The sequence below is a fragment of the Theropithecus gelada genome, chromosome 3 (genome assembly GCF_003255815.1).
Source record: "Theropithecus gelada isolate Dixy chromosome 3, Tgel_1.0, whole genome shotgun sequence".
NCBI lineage: Eukaryota > Metazoa > Chordata > Mammalia > Primates > Cercopithecidae > Theropithecus > Theropithecus gelada.
The window spans coordinates 27,372,029-27,393,000 of record NC_037670.1 but is presented as its reverse complement, the minus strand read 5'-3'; the positions used below and the strand labels follow the sequence as shown (position 1 = coordinate 27,393,000).

Genomic DNA, 20,972 nt, shown 5'->3' with positions numbered 1-20,972 from the left:
TTTTTTTTTGAGACGGAGTTTTGCTCTGTAGCCCGGGCTGGAGTGCAGTGGCCGGATCTCAGCTCACTGCAAGCTCCGCCTCCCGGGTTCCCGCCATTCTCCTGCCTCAGCCTCCGGAGTAGCTGGGACTACAGGCGCCCGCCACCTTGCCCGGCTAGTTTTTTTTGTATTTTTAGTAGAGACGGGGTTTCACCGTGTTAGCCAGGATGGTCTCGATCTCCTGACCTCGTGATCCACCCGTCTCGGCCTCCCAAAGTGCTGGGATTACAGGCTTGAGCCACCGCGCCCGGCCCCGGCTAATTTTTTTATATGTTTAGTAGAGACGGGGTTTCACCGTGTTAGCCAGGATGGTCTCGATCTCCTGGCCTCCTGGTCTGCCTGCCTCGGTCTCCCAAAGTGCTGGGATTACAGGAGTGAGCCACCACGCCTGGCCTACCCACTTCTATACTTGGCACACCTGCACCACACAAGAATACCACATACCTGCACAAGGTATCACAGGCATACCCATCACACACATACACACCCTTTTTTGCATGTGTATGCCAGAAACACACCACACATCTGCACCACTCAAAGGTAATACAAACTGGCATCATGCACACAAACACCACATGCCTACATTACACACTGTCAGGCACACACAGCTGCACCACACGTCTGTAACTCACATCATACACATTCACCCTGTATGCAGACAGGCACTCATACACTGCACATCAACAGTGCATACCTACACCACACACTCCTCACACCTGCTCCACATATTTGCATGCACGCATACCCCCAACTTACACATCATATGCGCTGTTCCTCTGCACCACACGTGTCCCACAGCTACACCACACCCACCCTATTGCGGATTCTGAGCTACCTGCTGCTATCATCTTGCTCTTGAGACACTCCCTCAATACTTCTCCTTTTCCCTTGCCCTTTGACCTCATCCTATTTTTCCTCCTGGCTGGCCCAAATACTTTTCCCGAAGTGTCCATCCAAAAAGTCTCCCCACATTGGAGGCATCTCTGTATTTTCTTCCCACCCCCATTTGACTTAGCTACTCTTTATGCACCAAGTTCTTTATGTTCAACTTCAGTCCAAATACTCTCATTTCAACTTAAATAAATGCAGCAAATAGTTACAGATCTTTTCCTGTACAAAGCCTTAAACTAAGCAATGATGAACAAGATGACCCCGACATACATTCATTCATTCATTCATTCATTCATTCATTCATTCAATGTATTAGCTAGGTACTGGTGAGCCATGGCCAGCATAGGTAGGAGGTACTTGAGAAGTTTCTTCCCAGAACTCTTCAAATTCTAGAGAGTGGACAGCAGGGTCCTTCCCTCCTCTGAGGTGACTTCTGGCCCCTACTACAACTCCAGATGGTTCTCCGAGTATGGAAGAATCATCCATACCAGCAGACAAAAATTAACATTTTTATAATATTAACAATAATACTAGCAGCAAAAAAAAAATTGCCACCTTTTAGTGAGGACAGTATGGATATGCAGGGCATATCTACATACTAAGATATGTAGCACTATGCACTACATATCTTAACTGGTAATTATTCCTCCAGATACTATCAATCCATTTTCCAGGTCAGAAAACAGAACCGTGGGATGAATCTTGCAGGTGGAGAACGGAGTTTCAATCCAGGTGACTGACAGGAGCCAGCGGCTGCTTCCTTTCCATTTCAGCACATGCAGCCCCTTCTCCAAATTCAGACAGAGCTCCCTTGATTGTGCGATCTGAGGCAGCATCATTGCAACTCACAGAAATGGACGTCTCTGTCTCACCTGCTCCGTGTCTGTTATCAGGGAGGGCAGTGTCATAAGGTCAAAGGCATTAAAGGTGAAAGCAGGCATCCCAGACAAGCAGATGAAATCACAGTAGGACTTTAATTTATTTCTTTGTATCATTTGAAATAAAGCCTTAACTTAGAGTAAACAGGCTTTGGCAAAGAGAGGACTTCCCCCATGCAAACCCTGAATTCCATTCTTATGTTAGGATGCTCTCCCTGTTTTAATGGAGCCACACACCTTCATGTGGCTGGTTACACAGTGGGTATCCAGGTAGTGTAAGGACTGATTTAATTTCTCTGTGATTCAGGCTTGTCCAGATATTTGTCCTCAAGCTGTATTTGAGGGCAGCAAGGATAAAGAGTCTCTTGGCCAGAAGACGCTCCCTCGTTCACCTCCCACTTGCCCTGTCTGCTGACCTCCAAGGAAATTTAGTCCTGCAGTTAACATCTGTGCTCCCATCAGCTGGGCTGAAGTAAAAGGTACTTAATGCACGCAGCTCGTTTTGCAAGGTTAGAAGGAATCAATAGGAGATGTGTTTAATGTGGTATCACTATCAGGGCTCATCACATTTTCAAAATTGAAATATCCACAGTGCTGTATAATCTTAGTCTCACTGTAAAGAGAATGGGTTTAGTGTGCTTTAAAATAGATTTCATGCTTATTACAGATGCACACACAAAAACATTGGTGAGTGTCCTCTGGAATTTCACTATTTACTTATCTTCTTACATATCTTTTTCTTTTCTTTTTTCCCTTTCTGCTTTTCTTCCTTTCAAGCATTCTCTTCTCTCTCTTTTCCCATCTCTCTCTTCTCTCTCTCTCTTTTTCCCTTGCTTCCTTCCCTCCTTTCTCTTCTCTTTCTTTGTTCTATCTTTCATTCTTCCCTCTAATTTTAGGTGTCTAATTCCCTCCCATGGAAATTTGCCAGAACTTCAGCAAACCACCAAAAAAAAGCTAGCTAGGTGATTTCTCTTTGAGTTCCCTGGAGCACACAGGTCTCCTGTAAGACTGAGGCTTGAAAACTTTCTCATCAAGGAGAGGAGCTGATTGGAACCCATAGCCTTATAACAAAACCAACTTTTCCATAAGCTTTCGTGAAATTATTCTAAAAGAGAAGCCTGTCTGAACAGAGCATAATTAAAGATAGCACATTGTTCTTTTGCTAAGTAGACTGCAAGGTAAAAAATCTTTGTTGATTTTCACACATCATACATAACACCAGGGGAAGATTAGAAATAGTAAGGTCAACAGTGTATTATGTGTTTGCGGGGCAGTGGGGGTGCTGTTCAATTTCATAATGACCTATGTAGGGAAATCATGGTCCATAACAAAGGGAAGTGTCAGAAGAGATGAAAGAAAGCAAACCTTGCTTAACCAGTCCCTATCAACACTAGCACAAGGCAACCATATGGATATTCAGCTCTATGACCATTTGTCTACAGCATTCTTAGTACATAGTTCTGATTTAAGAGTAACTCTGCAGTGCAGTCTAATGCTATTCCCTCAGATGACTGTTTAGAGAAGTGACTCAATTGCTTGACTTGGAAACTTACTGATAACTACCACTGGTACAATTTTCAACCAAAATGGCTAAACTGGGACTTAAATAGCTCATATTGGTTTGCTAGAGCTGTCATAACAAGTACCACAAACTGGATGACTTCAACAACAGAAATATATATCATTCTTTCACAGTTCTGGAACCCAGAAGGCCAAGATCAAGGTTGGTGAGGTTGGTTCCTCCCAACAGATGTGAGGAAGAATCTGTTCCAGGCCTCCCACCTAGCTTCTGGAAGCTTCAGGAACTCTTCAGCTTGTTACATTCTCCCCATGTCTTTACATCACCTTCTATTTGTGTGTGTCTGTCTCTGTGTCCAAATTTCCTCTTTTTTACTAATTTTTCTTGTTTTGTGAGACAAATTCTAGCTCTGTCACCCAGGCTGGAGTGCAGTGGTGTGATCTCTGCTCACTGCAACCTCTGCCTCCTGGGTTCAAACAATTATCGTAATTATCATGCCTCAGCCTCCTGAGCAGCTGGGATTACAGGCGTGTGCCACCATGCCCAGCTAATTCTGGTATTTTTAGTAGAGATGGGGTTTTGCCATGTTGGCCAGGCTGGCCTCAAACTCCTGGCCTCAAAGTGATCCACCCATTTTGGCCTCCCAAAGTGCTGGGATTACAGGCATGAGCCACTACACCTGGCTCAAATTTTGTTTTTTTTTGTTTTTGTTTTTTTGGTTTTTTTTTTATAAGGACACCAGTCATGTTGGATTAGGACTCACCCTAATAATATCATCTTAATTTGATCATCTACAAGGACCCTATTTCCAAATAAGGTCACATTCACAGGTGCTGGCGGTTAGGACTTCAAATTTTTTTTTTTTTTTTTTTTTGAGATGGAGTTTCACTCTTGTTGCTCAGGCTGGAGTGCAATGGCGTGATCTTGGCTCATGGCAACCTCCACCTCCTGAGTTCAAGCCATTCTCCTGCCTCAGCCTCCAGGGTAGCTGGGATTACAGGCATGCGCCACCACGCCTGGCTAATTTTGTATTTTTAGTAGAGATGGGGTTTCTCCAGGTTGGTCAGGCTGGTCTTGAACTCTGGATCTCAGGTGATCCACCTGCCTCGGCCTCCCAAAGTGCTGGGATTACAGGTGTGAGCCACCATCCCCGGCCAGGATTTCACATCTTTAGGGGGACACAATTCAATGCATAACAACAGACATTCGTTTTCATATCCACATGTTCATCACTTAACTTTATCCTTACTGAGTTGTAAATGGACACTGTATGTCACTTTACATATTCACACCAAATTCCCTTTCATATGACCTAAATACCTCTGAGTTGAGGGGCTTACATGCCAAAAAGGAAATGAAATTTCACTTATTTTCCCTATTTGACCATCCGGAGAATAAGCCCTTCCAATGGCACAGGACAAAGATGCAACCCATGCCATACGAGAAGGGTTGAGGTCCCAGCCAATCCAAATAGAAGTGTCCATTGTGGAATGAGGGTACCCATTGTCATAGCCACTGTCCTTCCTCCAGGAATTCACCAAAAGTGAGGATGAGGCCTAACTAGGCTAGACTTGGTTATATGAACGCAGTACTCTGTCTTTCATGTAAGCAATAAAAACTAGTTCATGACATGGGTAAGCTACACATTAAATTCAGTCTTTTGGCAATATTACATAAAATCTGACATGACTAACGAGGCTGTCCATCCTATCTCATCAATATCCGAATTAGTAAATTTCTTTTGCTGATTTTCCTCCACATGTTTATAACATTAAATATGCAAAAAAGTACTTTTTTACTAATGCCCTTATACCAAGTTCTTTATAATTTATTTACTTTTTTCTTTTTTGTGAGACAGGGTCTCACTCTGTCATTTAGACTCGTGATCCATCCATCCACTGCAGTGCTGCAATCTCGGCTCACTGCAACATCCACCTCCGGGATTCAAACGATTCTCCCACCTCAGCCTCCTGAGTAGCTAAGACTACAGGCACATGCCACCATGCCTGGGTAACTTGATGGGGTTTCATCATGATGGCCAGGCTGGTCTTGAACTCCTGACCTCAAGTGATCCTCCTGCCTCACCCTCCCAAAGTGGTGGGATTACAGGTATGAGCCACCGGGCCTGGTCGGTCTCCATGATTTAAATATCATTTCACTATCAGTGTCAAAAATTTGGTGAACATGTAAGCATCAAATAAGTCTACAAATCCTGTGACTATGGCCCCAGGAAGTAACAGGGGATTTCCCTTCAGAGAATCAGCATTTTGCCACTTCAGGCCACCACTTGAGGAACAGTATACCTAAAATATCATAGCTAGAGGTTAGGGCTTCCTTAACTTGATTAACCCAATTTAGGGCCCAGCTTGAAGCCACAGCAGACTGTACTCAATCTTATTATTTTATTTTAAAACAAAGAGTGCATGTACAAAGTTCCAAGTTTAATAATTTCATAAGCCCACTCAAGAGTGTCTCAGATCTGAGAAACAAGAACTTTTTACAAGAAAAAATTCAAAACTAAAGAACAATCACTTTTAAGCACAAAGGAAGGACAACTGAAAAAAGGAACTATGTGTTTGTAGAAGTAAGAATATTTTCCTTCTCTTGGATTTATAGTGAATTTCATTTTTCCTGAATAAATCACATAGACATTAATGTACCATTTAAATTTATTTGCAAATCAAGAACTTAACGACCCCTTGAAACTGAAGGTAATTCTGATATCTATAATATTCTTTTTTACCTTTGGTGGACACTGCAATGAGACAAATGCATGTGATTATTTTCGGTCTCCTGATATAGATGGATAAAAAGTACCAGAGCCCTATGAATGTTTTTTCGTATGATTCTCTATATGTAGTACGGCCACTGTTGAAACTTTGGGAAAATTCTGAATTTTGTTATACTCATATAACCTACGTAAAGACAAAGACCAAATATGTGCCTAACCAAGAGCACCTCATGGCCTGATACCAGCGGAGTGAAGAATTGCAGCTGGACCATTCATCCTCCTGACTCCAGCCTCACCCGACTCCCACTCACCCTCTGTGTCCTTCAGTTTCGAGCCACTGAAACCTGTAATTCAGCACCTTCCTCCTTCAGGAGGTCATCCTGGCTTTCCTGGTCTGCTTATGAACATTCTCACATTTACCCATTGATTTCTATCCTAGGAACCTCATTCCCCATGCTCTATCCCACATGGCTTATACTCCTAATAATGCACCAAAGGTGAAGAAGGAAAAGCTGAGCAATGGAACATGTTGACCTCGGTGCCCCGAGGAACCAGAGACTCATGTGACTGGATGAAAACCAAGGCTCTGGAGCATTGGTTTGTATAAAGGATAAACTATTTCCAAAACCACATTGTGATTGTGAGAGTCCAAGGATCTAGTGAACCTGGTCAGAGTAAGTGCTCGGCAAATGTTAACTATTTTATTAACAATAATAATAACTAGTTATTATTTTGCCATCTAGATAGGTATCAATACTTTACCATCTAGATTGTTGGTCAATACTTCACCACCTAGATAGATGTTATCTATCACTTGTTTACCATCATATCATGAATATATTTATATTTTAACAGCAAATGAGACACTGGGGCTCATTGACTTAACCATTCTCATCCAACACATGGAAGGGAAAGGGGATCTCTACAGCAGCTACCAGTAGAGCCAGGGCTAGGACTCATCTGCCCCAATTCCCTAATTCCTTACTTGCCCTTGGCACTAGGAAGTTTCTCTCTTGAATCCTGAGAATCAGAGGATTAATGTTCACCTTATCAAAGAAGATCTATTAAAATTATAAACTCAGCAAGAGAGGAGACTATTTCATAGTTAGAGTCCCAAATCCCTCTTCATTCCCGTCTGCATTTGGGGGTGTGGAATGCTTTGAGATATCCCTCTAAAGCTTCAAGATACTCTCCTGGGAATGCAAGAGTCATGCCCAGGGTCATTTGATGTCAATGATGCACCAATAAAAACGATGCTAAAAATAGCATTAGTTAACATTTTCCAGAATCCGTATCTTCCTTAACAGACATTAAAAATCCCTAAAAATGCAAAGTTATTTTTTTCTTCTGGTTGAGTAGACCCTCTCAACTCTATTGTTTCACTATCATGAGGAAAGCACACTGCTTCCCTACACTCTCACACACCACTTTTGACACCATATGTGAGAATAGTGTCACACCATCTACCCGGAGCTAGTGCTAGATCCCAGAGCTTAAGAGCTCTGCCGCACAGAACTGCCCCCACTTCATATGCCAATCACAGGCCCCAGGTTGTGGCTTGCGCTTTTGACCCAACAGCTATAAATTAGTGGTTCCCATGACTCCCATCCTTGGGTTTTCCAATTTGGTAAGACAGCTCACAGAATGCAGGGAAGTACTTTACTACGTTTACCAGTTTGTTATAAAGGATATTATAAAGGCTGTACATGAACAGCCAGATGAAGAAGTACTAGAAGCAAGATACTGGGTTGACAGGGGAGAGGGTGGAGCACACAGTTTTCATAACATAAAGCTTTTTCCATGAAAAAGGTAATAATATATGTGTATTGATTTCCTAGTACTACTGTAACAAATTACCACAAACCTAGTGGCTTAAAACAACACATATGTCTCATATAATTCTTAAGGTCAGCAGTCGAAATGGGTGTATTAAAGAAAAGAGGTTGCATTGGCTCAGGGTTCTACAGGCCGTGCAAGCATGGCACTGGCATATGCATCTGCCTGGCCTCTGAGGGCTTCAGGGAGCTTTTACTCATGGCAGAAGGCAAAGCAGGAGCAGGCAAGACACGTGGCAAAAACAGGAGTAAGAGAGAGCACAGAGGTGCCATGCACTTTTAAACAAGCAGACCGCATGTGAACTCAGAGAAAATCTCACTCATCACCAAGGGGATGGTGTTAAATCATTCACGAGGAATCTGCCCCCATGATCCAATCACCTCCCACCAAGCCCCATCACCAGCATGAGGAATTACATTTCAACATAAGATTTGGAGGTGATAGACACTCAATATATCATTCAGCACCATGGCCCCTAAAATATCATGTCCTTCTCACACTGCAAAATACAATCATCTCTCCCAACAGTTCCCCAAAGTCTTAACTCACTCTAGCCCCAATTCAAAAGTCCTGAAGTCCAAAGTCTCATCTGGAGATGAGTTTCTTCCACACATGAGCCTATGAAATCAAAGACAAGTTACTTACTTTCAAGATACAATGGGGGTACAGGTATTAGGTAAACATTCTTGTTCCAAAAAAGAGAAATCAGCCAAAAGAAAGGGACTACAGGACAGCAGGGCAATCATTAAATCTTAAAGCTCCAAAATAATCTTCTTTGACCCCATGTCTCGCATTCAGGGCACACTGGGGCAAGGGATGGGCTCCCAAGGTCTTGGACAGCTCCAACCCTGTGGCTTTGGAGGGTGCAGCCCCTGTGGCTGCTCTCACAGGCTGTCAAGTTCCTGTGGCCTTTCCAGACCCCCACATTTCCCCTTGGCATTGCCCTAGTAGAGGTTCTCTGTGATGGCTCCACCCCTGCATCAGGCTTCTCCCTGAACACCCAGGCTTTCACATACATCCTCTGAAATCTAGGTGCAAGTTGCCAAGCATCCTTTACTCTTGCATTCTGAGCACCTACAGGCTTAATACCATGTGGAAGCCACCAAAGCTTATGGCTTGTGCCCTCCAGAGCCACGGCCCAAGCTACACATGGGACCCTTGGAGCCAAGGCTGGAGCCAGAGAAGTGAGGACGCAGGGATCAATTTCCTGGGTGGCTTAGGCCATTGGCACCTCGGACCTGGCCCACAAAACCATTCTTTCCTCCTAGGCTTCTGAATCTGTAATGGGAGGGGCTGCCTTGTAGCTCCCTAAAAAATGCCTTCAGGGCCTTTTTCCAATCATGTTGGCCATCAGCACTTGGCTTCTTTTTAGTCATGCAAATCTCTCTAGTAAGTTGTTCTGCAGCCCACTTGGATGCTTCCCCTAAAACTAGACTTTTCTTTTCTACCACATGGACAGGTTGCAAATTTTTCAAATTTTTATGTTCTGCTTCCCCCTTAAATATAAGTTCCAATCTTAAGTCATTTCTTTGCCCCTATATCTGCCAGTCCACCTCTTAAAGGCTTTATTGCTTAGAAATGTTTTCTGCCAGATACCCTAAATCATCACTGTCAAGTTCAAAGTTCCACAAATCCTTAGGACATGAATACAATGCAGGCAAGTTCTTTGGTAAAGGATAACAAGGGTGACCTTTGCTTCAGTTCCCAGTAAGTTCCTCATCTTCATCTAAGATCATATCAGCCTGGCCTTCACTGTTCATATCTCTGTCAGCATTTTGGTCACAACAATATGACCAGTCTTTAGGAAGTTTCAGACTTTCCTCATCATCTTGTCTTCTTATGAGCCCTCCACACTCTTCCAACCTCTGCCTGTTACCCAGTTCCAAAGCTGCTTCCTAGTCTACAGATATCTTTATAGCAATGCCCCACTCCTTGGTTCCAATTTTCTGTATTAGGCTGTTTTTGTGTTGTTATAAATAAACATCTGACACTGGGTAATTTATAAAGAGAAGAAGTTTAATTGACTCAGAGTTCTGCAGGCTGTGCAAGCATGGCACCAATATCTGCATCTGTTTGGCTTCTAATGAGGCCTCAGGGAGCTTTCACTCATGGTAGAAGGTGAAGCGGAAGCCAGCACATCATGGGAGAGCAGGAACAAAAGAGTGAGGTGGGAAGTGCCACACACTTTGGTGATAAGTGAGTTCTTGCTCAGAGTTTCACAGAAAACTCACTGAATTTGCATGGAACTCTGAGCAAGAACTCACTTATCACCAAGGAGACGGTGCCAAACCATCCATGAATAATCTGCCCCCAGAACCAATTACCTTCCACCAGGTTACACCTTCAACATGGGGAATCACATTTTAACCGAGATTTGGAGGGAACAAACATCCAAACCATATCAATGGGTCTCTAGGTTAAAATCAAGGTGTCTGGAGGGCCGTGTTCCTCCTGAAGTCTTCCATCTTCTGTAGACTGCTCACTTTCTTTGGCTTGAGGCTCCTTCCACTGTCTTCAAAGCCAGCAATGGTGCCTGGAGACCTTCTTGCACTCCATCTCTCTGATCTCTCCTGCCTCCCTCTTCCACTTTTACAGACCCCTGTGATTACATTGGATCCAGCAGAATAATTTCAGATATTCTCCTTACTTTAAGGTCAGCTGATTAACAACCTTAATTCCATCTGTAATCTTCATTCTTCTTTGCCATGTAAGGCAATATGGGTTCTGGGGATTAGAATGTGGACATCTTTGGGGGAGCCATTATTCTGCTTTCCATAAGATGTAAAGTACCTGTTTAGTTCTAGTACTTTTCTGTCATAGAGAATTTATTTTTTTCAACTGAAAACACAGACAGCCTAATTAAAACTTAATTTAATGCTAATGCAGCAAACAGTTTTACCACTTTGGGTTGAATTGCTTCAGGAATTGGGCTTCCCGAGAAAATCTTCTCTAACACTCCCATTTCACAGATGAGCACCTGGGGCTCAGTGACTCACATGGCATTTAACAACCAAGACAAAATTGGAATCTGGTGTTCTGTGAAGTGGTTTCTCCTTATCACATTCCACCATCATGAAGCCCCTTGTAGTGGCTGCTCCAAAAACTGGTGACTGTCCCCTTATTCAACAGAGTGGACTGACCCACAAGGCAGCCTGCACTGGCTGATCAAAACGCCCATGTATATTCCAGACAAAATTCGTGGAAAGCACAATTTTTTTTAATGCTAGGACAGAAAAAGTTTCATCAGCAGAGTATTTTTTTAAATTCTGACATGTATACACAAGCCTTTCGCCCTTTGTATAATCAAAGGCCTTCTTACAATAAAACCACTAGGTTGGTGCAAAAGTAATCACAGTTTTGCATCAACCTGACACATCCACCAAGTTTTGACAGGAAAATATTTTATTAAAGAATCTTATGGGTGCAGCACGCCAACATGGCACAAGTATACATATATAACAAACCTGCACGTTATGCACATGTACCCTAGAACTTAAAGTATAATAATTAAAAAAAAAAAAAAAAAAAGAATCTTGTCAGCCGAGCACAGTGGTTCATGCCTATAATCCCAACCCTTTCAGAGGCTAAGGCAGGTGGACTGCTTGAGTCTGGCAGTTCAAGGCCAGCCTGGGCAACATGGCAAAGACCCTGTCACTACAAAAAACACAAAAATTAGACAGGCCTAATGACACACAACTGTAGTTCCAGCTACTTGGGAGGCTGAGGCAGGAGAAAAGCTTACCCCAGGAAGTTGAGGGTGCACTGAGCCATGATTGTGCCACTGCACTCCAGACTGGGTGACAGAGCAAGACCTTATCGCAAAAAAAAAAAAGAAAAGAAAAGAAAGAAAAAAAGAAAGAAAGAAAAGAAAGAAAGAGAAAGAAAGAAAGAAAGAAAAAGAAAGAAAGGAAGGAAGGAAGGAAGGAAGGAAGGAAGGAAGGAAGGAAGGAAGGAAGGAAGGAAGGAAGGAAGGAAAAAGAAAATTCTGTGGCCCAAAAAGTTGGTGTCTACATGTGAAGGGACGTGAAAGAAGTTTGGAGAAAGCACACAGGTATCCCTGGGCATATTTGTTCAGGATCTGCTTCAGCTTACTAAGAGAAAAGCCCTACAACATAATACGATAAAATGTCTATAATCCCACTCTAAAATCACAGGTGACACCAACAAAAACTGGGAAGTGAGCCTAGATATAATATGGGAACTAAAGACTACTAATATTCTCACTTTACATGGAGGCTAATCAGTATTTAGTGCTTCATTTCTATGTCAGCGGCTTAATAAACATAAATGTGTTTAAAATACTAATATTAAAAGCATTTTGATAACAAAGTATATTACTAGTAGAATTTAAAATAAAATTGCTACAGAAAAAAGCAAAGAAAACAGAGTTCATATTTTTTAAAAACTTACTAGGGAAATAGCAGGGAAAAAAATTTTTAATGAGAATAAAACAAGATAAAGAAAGGAAGCACAATGACATCTGTAATAATAACGTACACATCTACCCTAAACTGCAAAGTAAAAGACAGCCACATGGTTTGATTTGGTTAGTTCAAGTGGTGAGTTAATCAAATTCAACCTAGTATTATTTAACAGCCCTAACACTTAAAAGAAATTGGCACATAAGCATTATTAAGTGATTAGGCAAAGATGTAACAGCTAAAGGCAAGAAGAAATAAAATAAATATAAGAAGAGAAAATAGGAGTTTTCATATTCTTATCAGACAACAGAGAATTAGAAGAAAAAGCCATTTCCTAAAATGAAGAGAGTTATAGTATTTTGATGATAAACAAAAGGAAACCATGAAAGTCATAAGCTCCAAATAATATTGTTCAAAATACAGTAATCACAAATTATTCGAGGAATAAAGAGAAGTTAACAGTAGTGGGACCTTCCTCCATCTTTCACAGTTGAAGTATGCAAATACGTATACACCTGAGTGGGGCATAGAGAAAGAAGTTCCAAATAATAATAAGATTTATTATGTTTACAGAAAGTTTGGCGTCTTACAAGAGAAAAGGATGATATATTTCCTATCAAGCCTACAAAGAATATTGGCAAATAGTAATTATATAATACGCTATATACTCTCATAAGCCCAAAAAATAGAAAAAAAGACAGTCCAAAATTACCACATCACAAATTATTCCCTCAAAAAACAATTGCACCACAACATGGAGAAACTCCGTCTCTACTAAAAATACAAAATAAGCCGGGCGTGGTGCACATGCCTGTAATCCCAGCTACTCGGGAGCCTGAGGCAGGAGAATTGCTTTAACCCAGGAGATGGAGGTTACAGTGAGCCAAGATCACACCATGGCACTCAGCCTGGGCAATAAGAGCTAAACTCTTTCTAAAACAAAAAACAATTCCACTAAAAATCAGGCACACCACTAAGGATTATTTTGACACTAATGAAAGTGAAAACATAATTGATAAAAACGTCTGGAATGCTGATGCAGTTATATACCAGAGCAAACCTATAGCCTGTAAGACTTTTATCAGGACATCAGAAAGAATGAAAATTACTAAAATAAATGTTCAATTTTTTAAAATGGAAAAACAAGAACAAAGACAATTTAAGGAAAATAAAAAGGGGGAAAAATAACATCAGAAATTAATGAATTAGAAAGTAAATTATAGACAAAATACACAAATCTAAGAGTGGATTCTTTGTAGAAAAAAAAATTTCTGATCAAACATTTAGCAGGCCTAATCAAATAGAAAAGAGAAAAAACCTACATATATAAAACTGCGAAAAACAATGAATATGACCACAGACATGAGTAAAAATTGTGTAATATTGTATTCTGACAAATTAAAAATTTAAATTAAACAGATGATTGGTAAAGAAAACATACATGATGCCAAAAAGCTTAATGAATAAATAGGGAAGAAAATTTCACAATTTTCTAAAATTCCTTGTGGAGAAAGATGGAAGGCTTTTCCATTTTTTATGGCAATCTCTACACAGATATTTGAAAAAGTGAAAAACTCCAGAAATATAAATTTATAGACCAATCTTCCTCATAATTATAAATGAAAAAATTCTAGGCCGGGCGCGGTGGCTCAAGCCTGTAATCCCAGCACTTTGGGAGGCCGAGACGGGCGGATCACAAGGTCAGGAGATCGAGACCATCCTGGCGAACCCGGTGAAACCCCGTCTCTACTAAAAAATACAAAAAACTAGCCGGGCGAGGTGGCAGGCGCCTGTAGTCCCAGCTACTCGGAAGGCTGAGGCAGGAGAATGGCGTGAACCCGGGAGGCGGAGCTTGCAGTGAGCTGAGATCCGGCCACTGCACTCCAGCCTGGGTGACAGAGCGAGACCCCGTCTCAAAAAAAAAAAAAAGAAAAAGAAAAAGAAAAAATTCTAAATCAAATATCGACAATTTAATTTGGAAATGTAGTCTAAAAATATTATATCATGTTCAAGAACAATTTCCTCTAAGAATGAAAACATTATTTACTATGGAAATTTCAAAAGAATTTACTGCATTAGGTCAAAAGAGAAGATGCTCAAGGGTATTGATTCTGGATAAAAGAAGTGACAAATTACATTTTAGAAAAGAAGTATCAATATTAAAATTCTTCCCCCAAAGAATTAATAGGCATAATTAATTTTGTTTAAATCCAGTAAGATTTTTGGAAACATGGTAATAAAAAGCTAAAGTACATCTGGGAGAAGGGAATACTTAATAATTATCCATTCAGTTAGAAAAGCCAGAGATATATAAGTTGATTTCAGAAAATACATAAAATTTATGAATATGTAGTATAATTACGTGTAGAAGCATATATATTGTGATATTAGTTAAAATGACAAAAACGAAAACAAATTTGAAGGTACAATACAATACTCTAAACCTAGAATATTAGGTATAGAAATTACGGAATAACTATATAGAGATTTCAAGGCAGATGTTAAACATCATGTAGAAAAATATTATACCAGTAAGTCCATGTCCACATATTGAAAATGATCCCAATCCTATAAATGTATATGCATATAAACTATATATGTAATACATAAAATATATTTTGTGCTGTCCCCACAACACTTTTTATTTATTAAAAAATGCCACAATGTGGTATCAGCCATAACAATCCACATCAACAATGTGACATTGCTATGTTGATTCTCTCTAAATGACATGTTTTTGGATGACTATTATTTTCTTTTTGTGCTTTTCTGTATTTTTCATATTTTCTAAAAAGAATGTGTTAAAATATCAGAAAAGATATTTTGTATTAATAACACCATACTAATATTGTGCATCATGTTTTGCATAATTCTAATCTTTTTAATCACAGAAATCTGAAAATCTTATAAAATTGTTAGCACTTTCGCCAGAAAAAATAAATGCATTATATACAAGTAAGCATCAAATTTTATATAACGTTACAGATTTTACAGACCCACTGAAGCCCATTCAAGAGCTCTAGGTGAGAAACACTGTGGAAAAGTTCGAAGAAATTCCTTATGTATTATCTCAATGGAGTCTCATCAAAACTTTGTAAATAGGAATAGCTACTATTTTTACCAATTTGAATAAACTATGTCTCAAAGAGGTAAAGAACGCACAGTTGACAGGGACAGAATTCACACCAGTGGCCACATCCTGTTGCCTTAGCACTGTGAGTTTCATGTCGTAGCACAGGGTGGTTTATTATACACAGAACACGATATTGTCAAATAACAAAACCAGACCTTGAATCCTGATTCACTCGTGAAATTTTGAAAAACCTCCTGACTTTATCATGCCTTGGTTTCATCATCAATAAAGTAGAGATAATAACACTTGCCCTGCATATCCCCCAGAGTTGTCATAGAGATAAAATGTAGGGGGAAGCATTTGCAAACATAATTTATCTTTATTATTATTAATACATAAACGTGTCTATTACGAATCTATTACAACTCAGGCCAGCACTGGGGTAAGTGCTGATGGGACCTAGGTGGGGGAAGAAAAAGACAAAGCATCTTACTAAAAGGCAATTAAAACGCACCATTCTAGTTCAAAAAGTCTGTTTCCATGAGTAATTAGCAATCTGTTATGCATCTGACAATGGTTTGTTGGCTATTAACATCAGTTCCGTATGGCCATCCTATAAAGTGAATCAACATAGCAGGGAGTTCCCAGCTTTAAAAAATGTTTGCTTTCACAGGTATCTGTCTAATTTATGTCTGCGATTTAATTTCAATGATTAAAATTTTAAGTTAATTTTGAAGTCTGCTCTTTTTCCACTGCATTCACCACAGACTTGCTGAAGACTCCAGGACAATTAAGGCACATAAAAGCATAACAAAGCTCCCTCTCCCTGTTTGATGCTATCAGGCTTCGTATTCTTAGTGTCAGAGATAATTCACATGCCTTGATACCCCGTATACTTTGGTTGCATAAGTAGGCTAGGTCTTTCATAAATGTGAGTTGAGTTGAAGTGTGTGAATAAGATGTTGAGCTAGTGCTCTCTGAGGTGCTCCAACCGTGACTTAGCTGGGTACCATCTCACCTCCATGCAACTCAGTTTTCTCATCAGTAATCTGGGTATCATGAAACCTGTTTTAATGGGAAGAGTCTCTGCAAATTGCAATGGCCTGTGAAAGTGGAATAAATCATGATTTTTTGCATTTAGAACTTCCCTGAGCTAGTTCTTTCCAATATCTTCTTCATCACAAACAGTCTATGACATCACCTAATGTACTTAACAGTCTGCCTCTAAAACTGAACTGAGACTCACGGCCGATGTTCTCGTTTGGGGTTTTTGCTGCAGATTGCACTCACCTATTTAGATACCCCTTGTTCACTATTCACCAGGGGATGGGCCATCTGGATCCATTATCTGTTTTATTTCTTATGTACCCCACAGAAGGGTAGTTAAAGCGAAAAACTTTATGTGCTGATCCTTTCATTCTTAGTCACAACCCTTCTACAGTTGCTCCGCAGTGACGGTACGGAACCCGTAAGTGTGAGATCACTCCAGGCTGCTCTTCTAACCTCTAAATGGAGTCAGTCCTCAGGGATGGATGGAATTTCACTGCATTTTCTCATTTCATTTGTATAACGAAATCATTGTTTGGCCTTTCGTTCTGGACTTTCACCCTTTTCGGTCTTAAGGTGGACCATTCAGTAGCCCCTTCCTATTTCTCTACGAAAACTAAGAATCATAAATGGACTCTCATCAAATCTCAACAATTTCATGTATTTCTAAAAGTATCACATCAAATACATTCCGCCTTCACAGCAGTATCCACTTGTTATATACTTGCATGTACTGATATACACATAGAAGTGAATATGTATATAAATCTATAATGTGTGGACGTGGTAAAACTCAAACCGTCACCGGAAAAATCAATCGCTTATCATCACTGATTGGATCAGTTGTGTGATGATACGATCCACGTGTGATCGGATTCAACTCCAAAGAGCAGCAAGCAATGAAACATCAGCCTTCCCTGGAATCACCTGGGGTGCTTGTTAAACTAGAGACAATCAGACCTTGCCCCAGAATGATAGGTGGTTTATGGAATAAACAGAGATAAAGTTTTTTAAAAAATGTATCTGTTGATTTATAGCCAAAAATCTCCCCAACGTTACATGGAGGGCAACAAAAGGGAGAGTTGTTGAGTAAATTGCACAATATTCATTTAATGTGAACACCACAGTGATTAGCAAGAAGCCAGTTAAACAGAAAAATGCATGTGGTATTATGATAAATAAAAAGCCAGCATAATAATTGATGGATCAGAGAAAAAGATCAGCAGTAAATCAACATACTTGGGAAGCTTTAGTTTTGAGCAAAGATGTTCATTCACATTAGTAGGGAAATAATGTATTATCTAAGAAATAGTGGTGAGGCATCTAGCTACCTAAAAAATCGTATCCTCCTTTACACTTACACCAGCACAAATTCCAGAAGAATGAATGAAAATAAAGCCATAAAAGCAATAAAGGAGAGCATCGAAAATACTATAATCTCAAAATAAGAGAGTTTTCCAACTGTAATCTAAAACCCAAAAGACAATAAAAAATACTGATCAATCCAACTGTGTCCAGGCCTGTTTTTAGAAGCTTTTTCTCCGCAAATAAACACCATAAACAAAATAAAAAGACAAAGAACATACTGGAGAAAATATTTACAACTCTTAATGTACAGGGCTAATTAATATATGAGTCATTAAAAGTCAGTATTTTTTAAATTCCATTAAAAGTGGGTAGATGACAGAAAAACATACAGAAAATAAAATGTGATTTTCATCATATACAAAGTTTCTCAACCTTACTTATTGTAAGAAATAGACAACAAAACTTCAGGAAGATACTATGTTTCACTTAGGTTAACAAAGATAAAAAACCTGATGACACACTATGTTGTGGAGAAATGAGCACTGTCATTCATTGCTGGTGGGTGTGTAAATTGGTAAATCTCTAGTCAATTAAAATATAAAATGCACACACTATTTGACCCAGGACTTCCATTTCCCATAAATTTCTCACGTAGTTGAGAATTTAAATTTTAAAGGAAAATGATAACTCTTTCTTGGTCATAGTCCTAAGGTATCAACAAGTCACTACCACAACTTGTTATAAAGACATCAAAATTGGCCAGGCGCGGTGGCTCACGCCTGTAATCCCAGCACTTTGGGAGGCTGAGGTGGACGCATCACAAGGTCAAGAGTTGGAGACCGTCCTGGCCAACATGGTGAAACCCCGTCTCTACTAAACATACAACTAGCTGGGCGTGGTGGTGCACGCCTGTAGTCCCAGCTACTTGGGAGACTGAGGCAGGAGGAACACTTGAACTGGGAAGACAGAGGTTTCAGTGAGTCAAGATCGCGCCACTACACTCCAGCCTGACAACAGAGTGAGACTCCATCTCACACACACACGAAAAAACACATCAAAATTGGTCAGCGACAATCCACTTTAGTAACACACTTCTGAAAGCTAGCCAATCAGTAACAGCCTTACTTCTGAAATCCAACTATTAGCAACAGGCACACTCCAAATGCCAAGCTTTCACTGCTAAAGGTCAATTAATTTCCAAACACACTTCTCACAGTGTTTTAATTCCTGAACTTAATGCTTCCCAAACCCTATATATGATCAGCATTTGCTTTGTTTTAACAGAACTGTGTCCTACAAGCACTGTTGTCTCCTGTTTAGCAAGCAATAAAGTCAGATTTTTGCTTTAGATACTGAGTGGCAGCCTTTTCCTTCCATCCAAGAACTAGAACATAGGAGAGACAGCATATGCATAAAGATGTTCTACTCCTTTTCAAAGCATTGTTTAGCATAGCAACAGACTGCAAACAATGTAAATAATCTCGAAGGACCTGTAAATTAGAAACCAGAAACATCAGATGTGTCCTGGAAAGGGAACTAGCTGGCATGGGGCAAAGAAGGAAGGAGAGACAAATACATTTCATATACACAATTTTGGAGTTCTTAACATTTTGCCCCATTGGCAGGTATTACATATTAAAAAGTAATTGATTTAAAGTCAGAATTTTAAATCGTATGTGTAAAAGGAAAAAATACATATGAAGTTGGTAACAAACCAGTAACTGTTGCTATGCTAAATTATCAGTGGAATAGTTTTTTCAATGTCTCTTTCCCTAAACCTTTCATAATGTTGTGATATAACTTGTAATTTTAAATGGAAATTATTTCTAAATTTCATGCACAATATCAAACCAAAATGCAGCAAATGAGATTATTCCATTTTAAACTGGCATATAACCACAATATTGAAGGCACATAAAGCTAATTTCTCTTATTAGGAGAAATAGCCAAGGAGAAAAGAGGAATTAGAGAAGTCCAATTACATTGCATGAGAGAAACTGACAGAACAAAATCTTCCTGTAACATTAAAAGGCTTCAAGCAAAGCCTGAAAGCTCTGTGAGACTTAGAGCTAACAGTTCCATTCCCAACAGCTTGGAGAGCAACACTCTTGTTGCGCCGGCACTCAGGTGCAACTATAGACACATGCAACTATTTACTTGCAAAAATAGACAAGTAATGCATGTGTATTGCAAACTTCGCAATTACTTGTCTATTTTTTAAAGTTAACCTAGTAAAGAGTAGACACATATTTTGCTTTATTTTAAATTAGTTCTTTCTCCCTGATACACAAGTCCAGGGAAGATCCCAGCAGCCTCTACTTCCAGAAGACAGCTACACATACAGCACAAAAACCATCAGAAATAACATCTCCCACTATCACACTTGCTGAGGCACTCAAGTCCTCAAGAAGAAAAAAAAAATAGACCTTAATTTTCTTACCACTGTGTAGTGTGTTCTTGGAATTCAGAAGTCAGGTTGCGCTTTTTTCTTTCAACCGGAGAACTCTAAAAGGGGAAAAGAGTAAAACAATTGAAATCATGTTGCTTAAAAGCTATCCTGAGCTGTTGTGTGGGGAATAAAATAGTACATTAAAATGATCCAAACTACCAAACAGAACTATTTTCATCCATCATTGGATAGTGACACATAACTCAGACTGTGCCGACTTGCATGGTGAGGTTAAGTTGCAGGGTTTCAGCCACTCATTAATCCTAAGGAAACTCACAAGGCATATTTGTATTATTCCATCACTTAAGACAGCTTTAATCCAGTCCCCCATTCCACTTTCATTTCTAGTCTTGAAATACTTAACACAGGTAAACTGATTACAGAATAAAGTAACACTCTTGGCATAGAATTTAATTTTGCAGTTTATTCATTTTAATTGGTGACTATACTCAAAACCCCTGACAAACAAGAAATTTGAAAGATCTGATGATTAAACTGTTAATCCAAACTTCCTCCTGCACAAAAAAGTGTAATTTTTAGGACTAAAACCAAAAGGCAGACTTTGAATTATTTGTATTCTTTTCATGTTCAAGAAATCACTTAACTAATCACTCATATCAGTCTTATACACAAAATTTAGAGTTTTAAAAGTTTTTTTCAAAGGCTGCCATTAGGTGATCTGGCAATATCTAATAAAATTAAAAATACATAAGGCCAGGCACCATGGCTCATGCCTGTAACCCCAGTCCTTTGGAAGGCCAAGGTGGGGATATTGCTTGA

At 39.7% G+C, this 20,972-nt stretch overlaps 1 long non-coding RNA gene across 1 annotated transcript in view; it reads right to left on the bottom strand.

Annotated features, from left to right (window-relative positions):
• The window catches only part of LOC112621395, a 211,717-nt gene that overhangs the window by 75,304 nt on the left and 115,441 nt on the right, over window positions 1-20,972 (bottom strand). The window contains exon 2 of the long non-coding RNA XR_003118723.1: window positions 20,184-20,248. This is a non-coding gene — a long non-coding RNA (uncharacterized LOC112621395). The remainder of the gene's footprint in view (window positions 1-20,183; window positions 20,249-20,972) is intronic.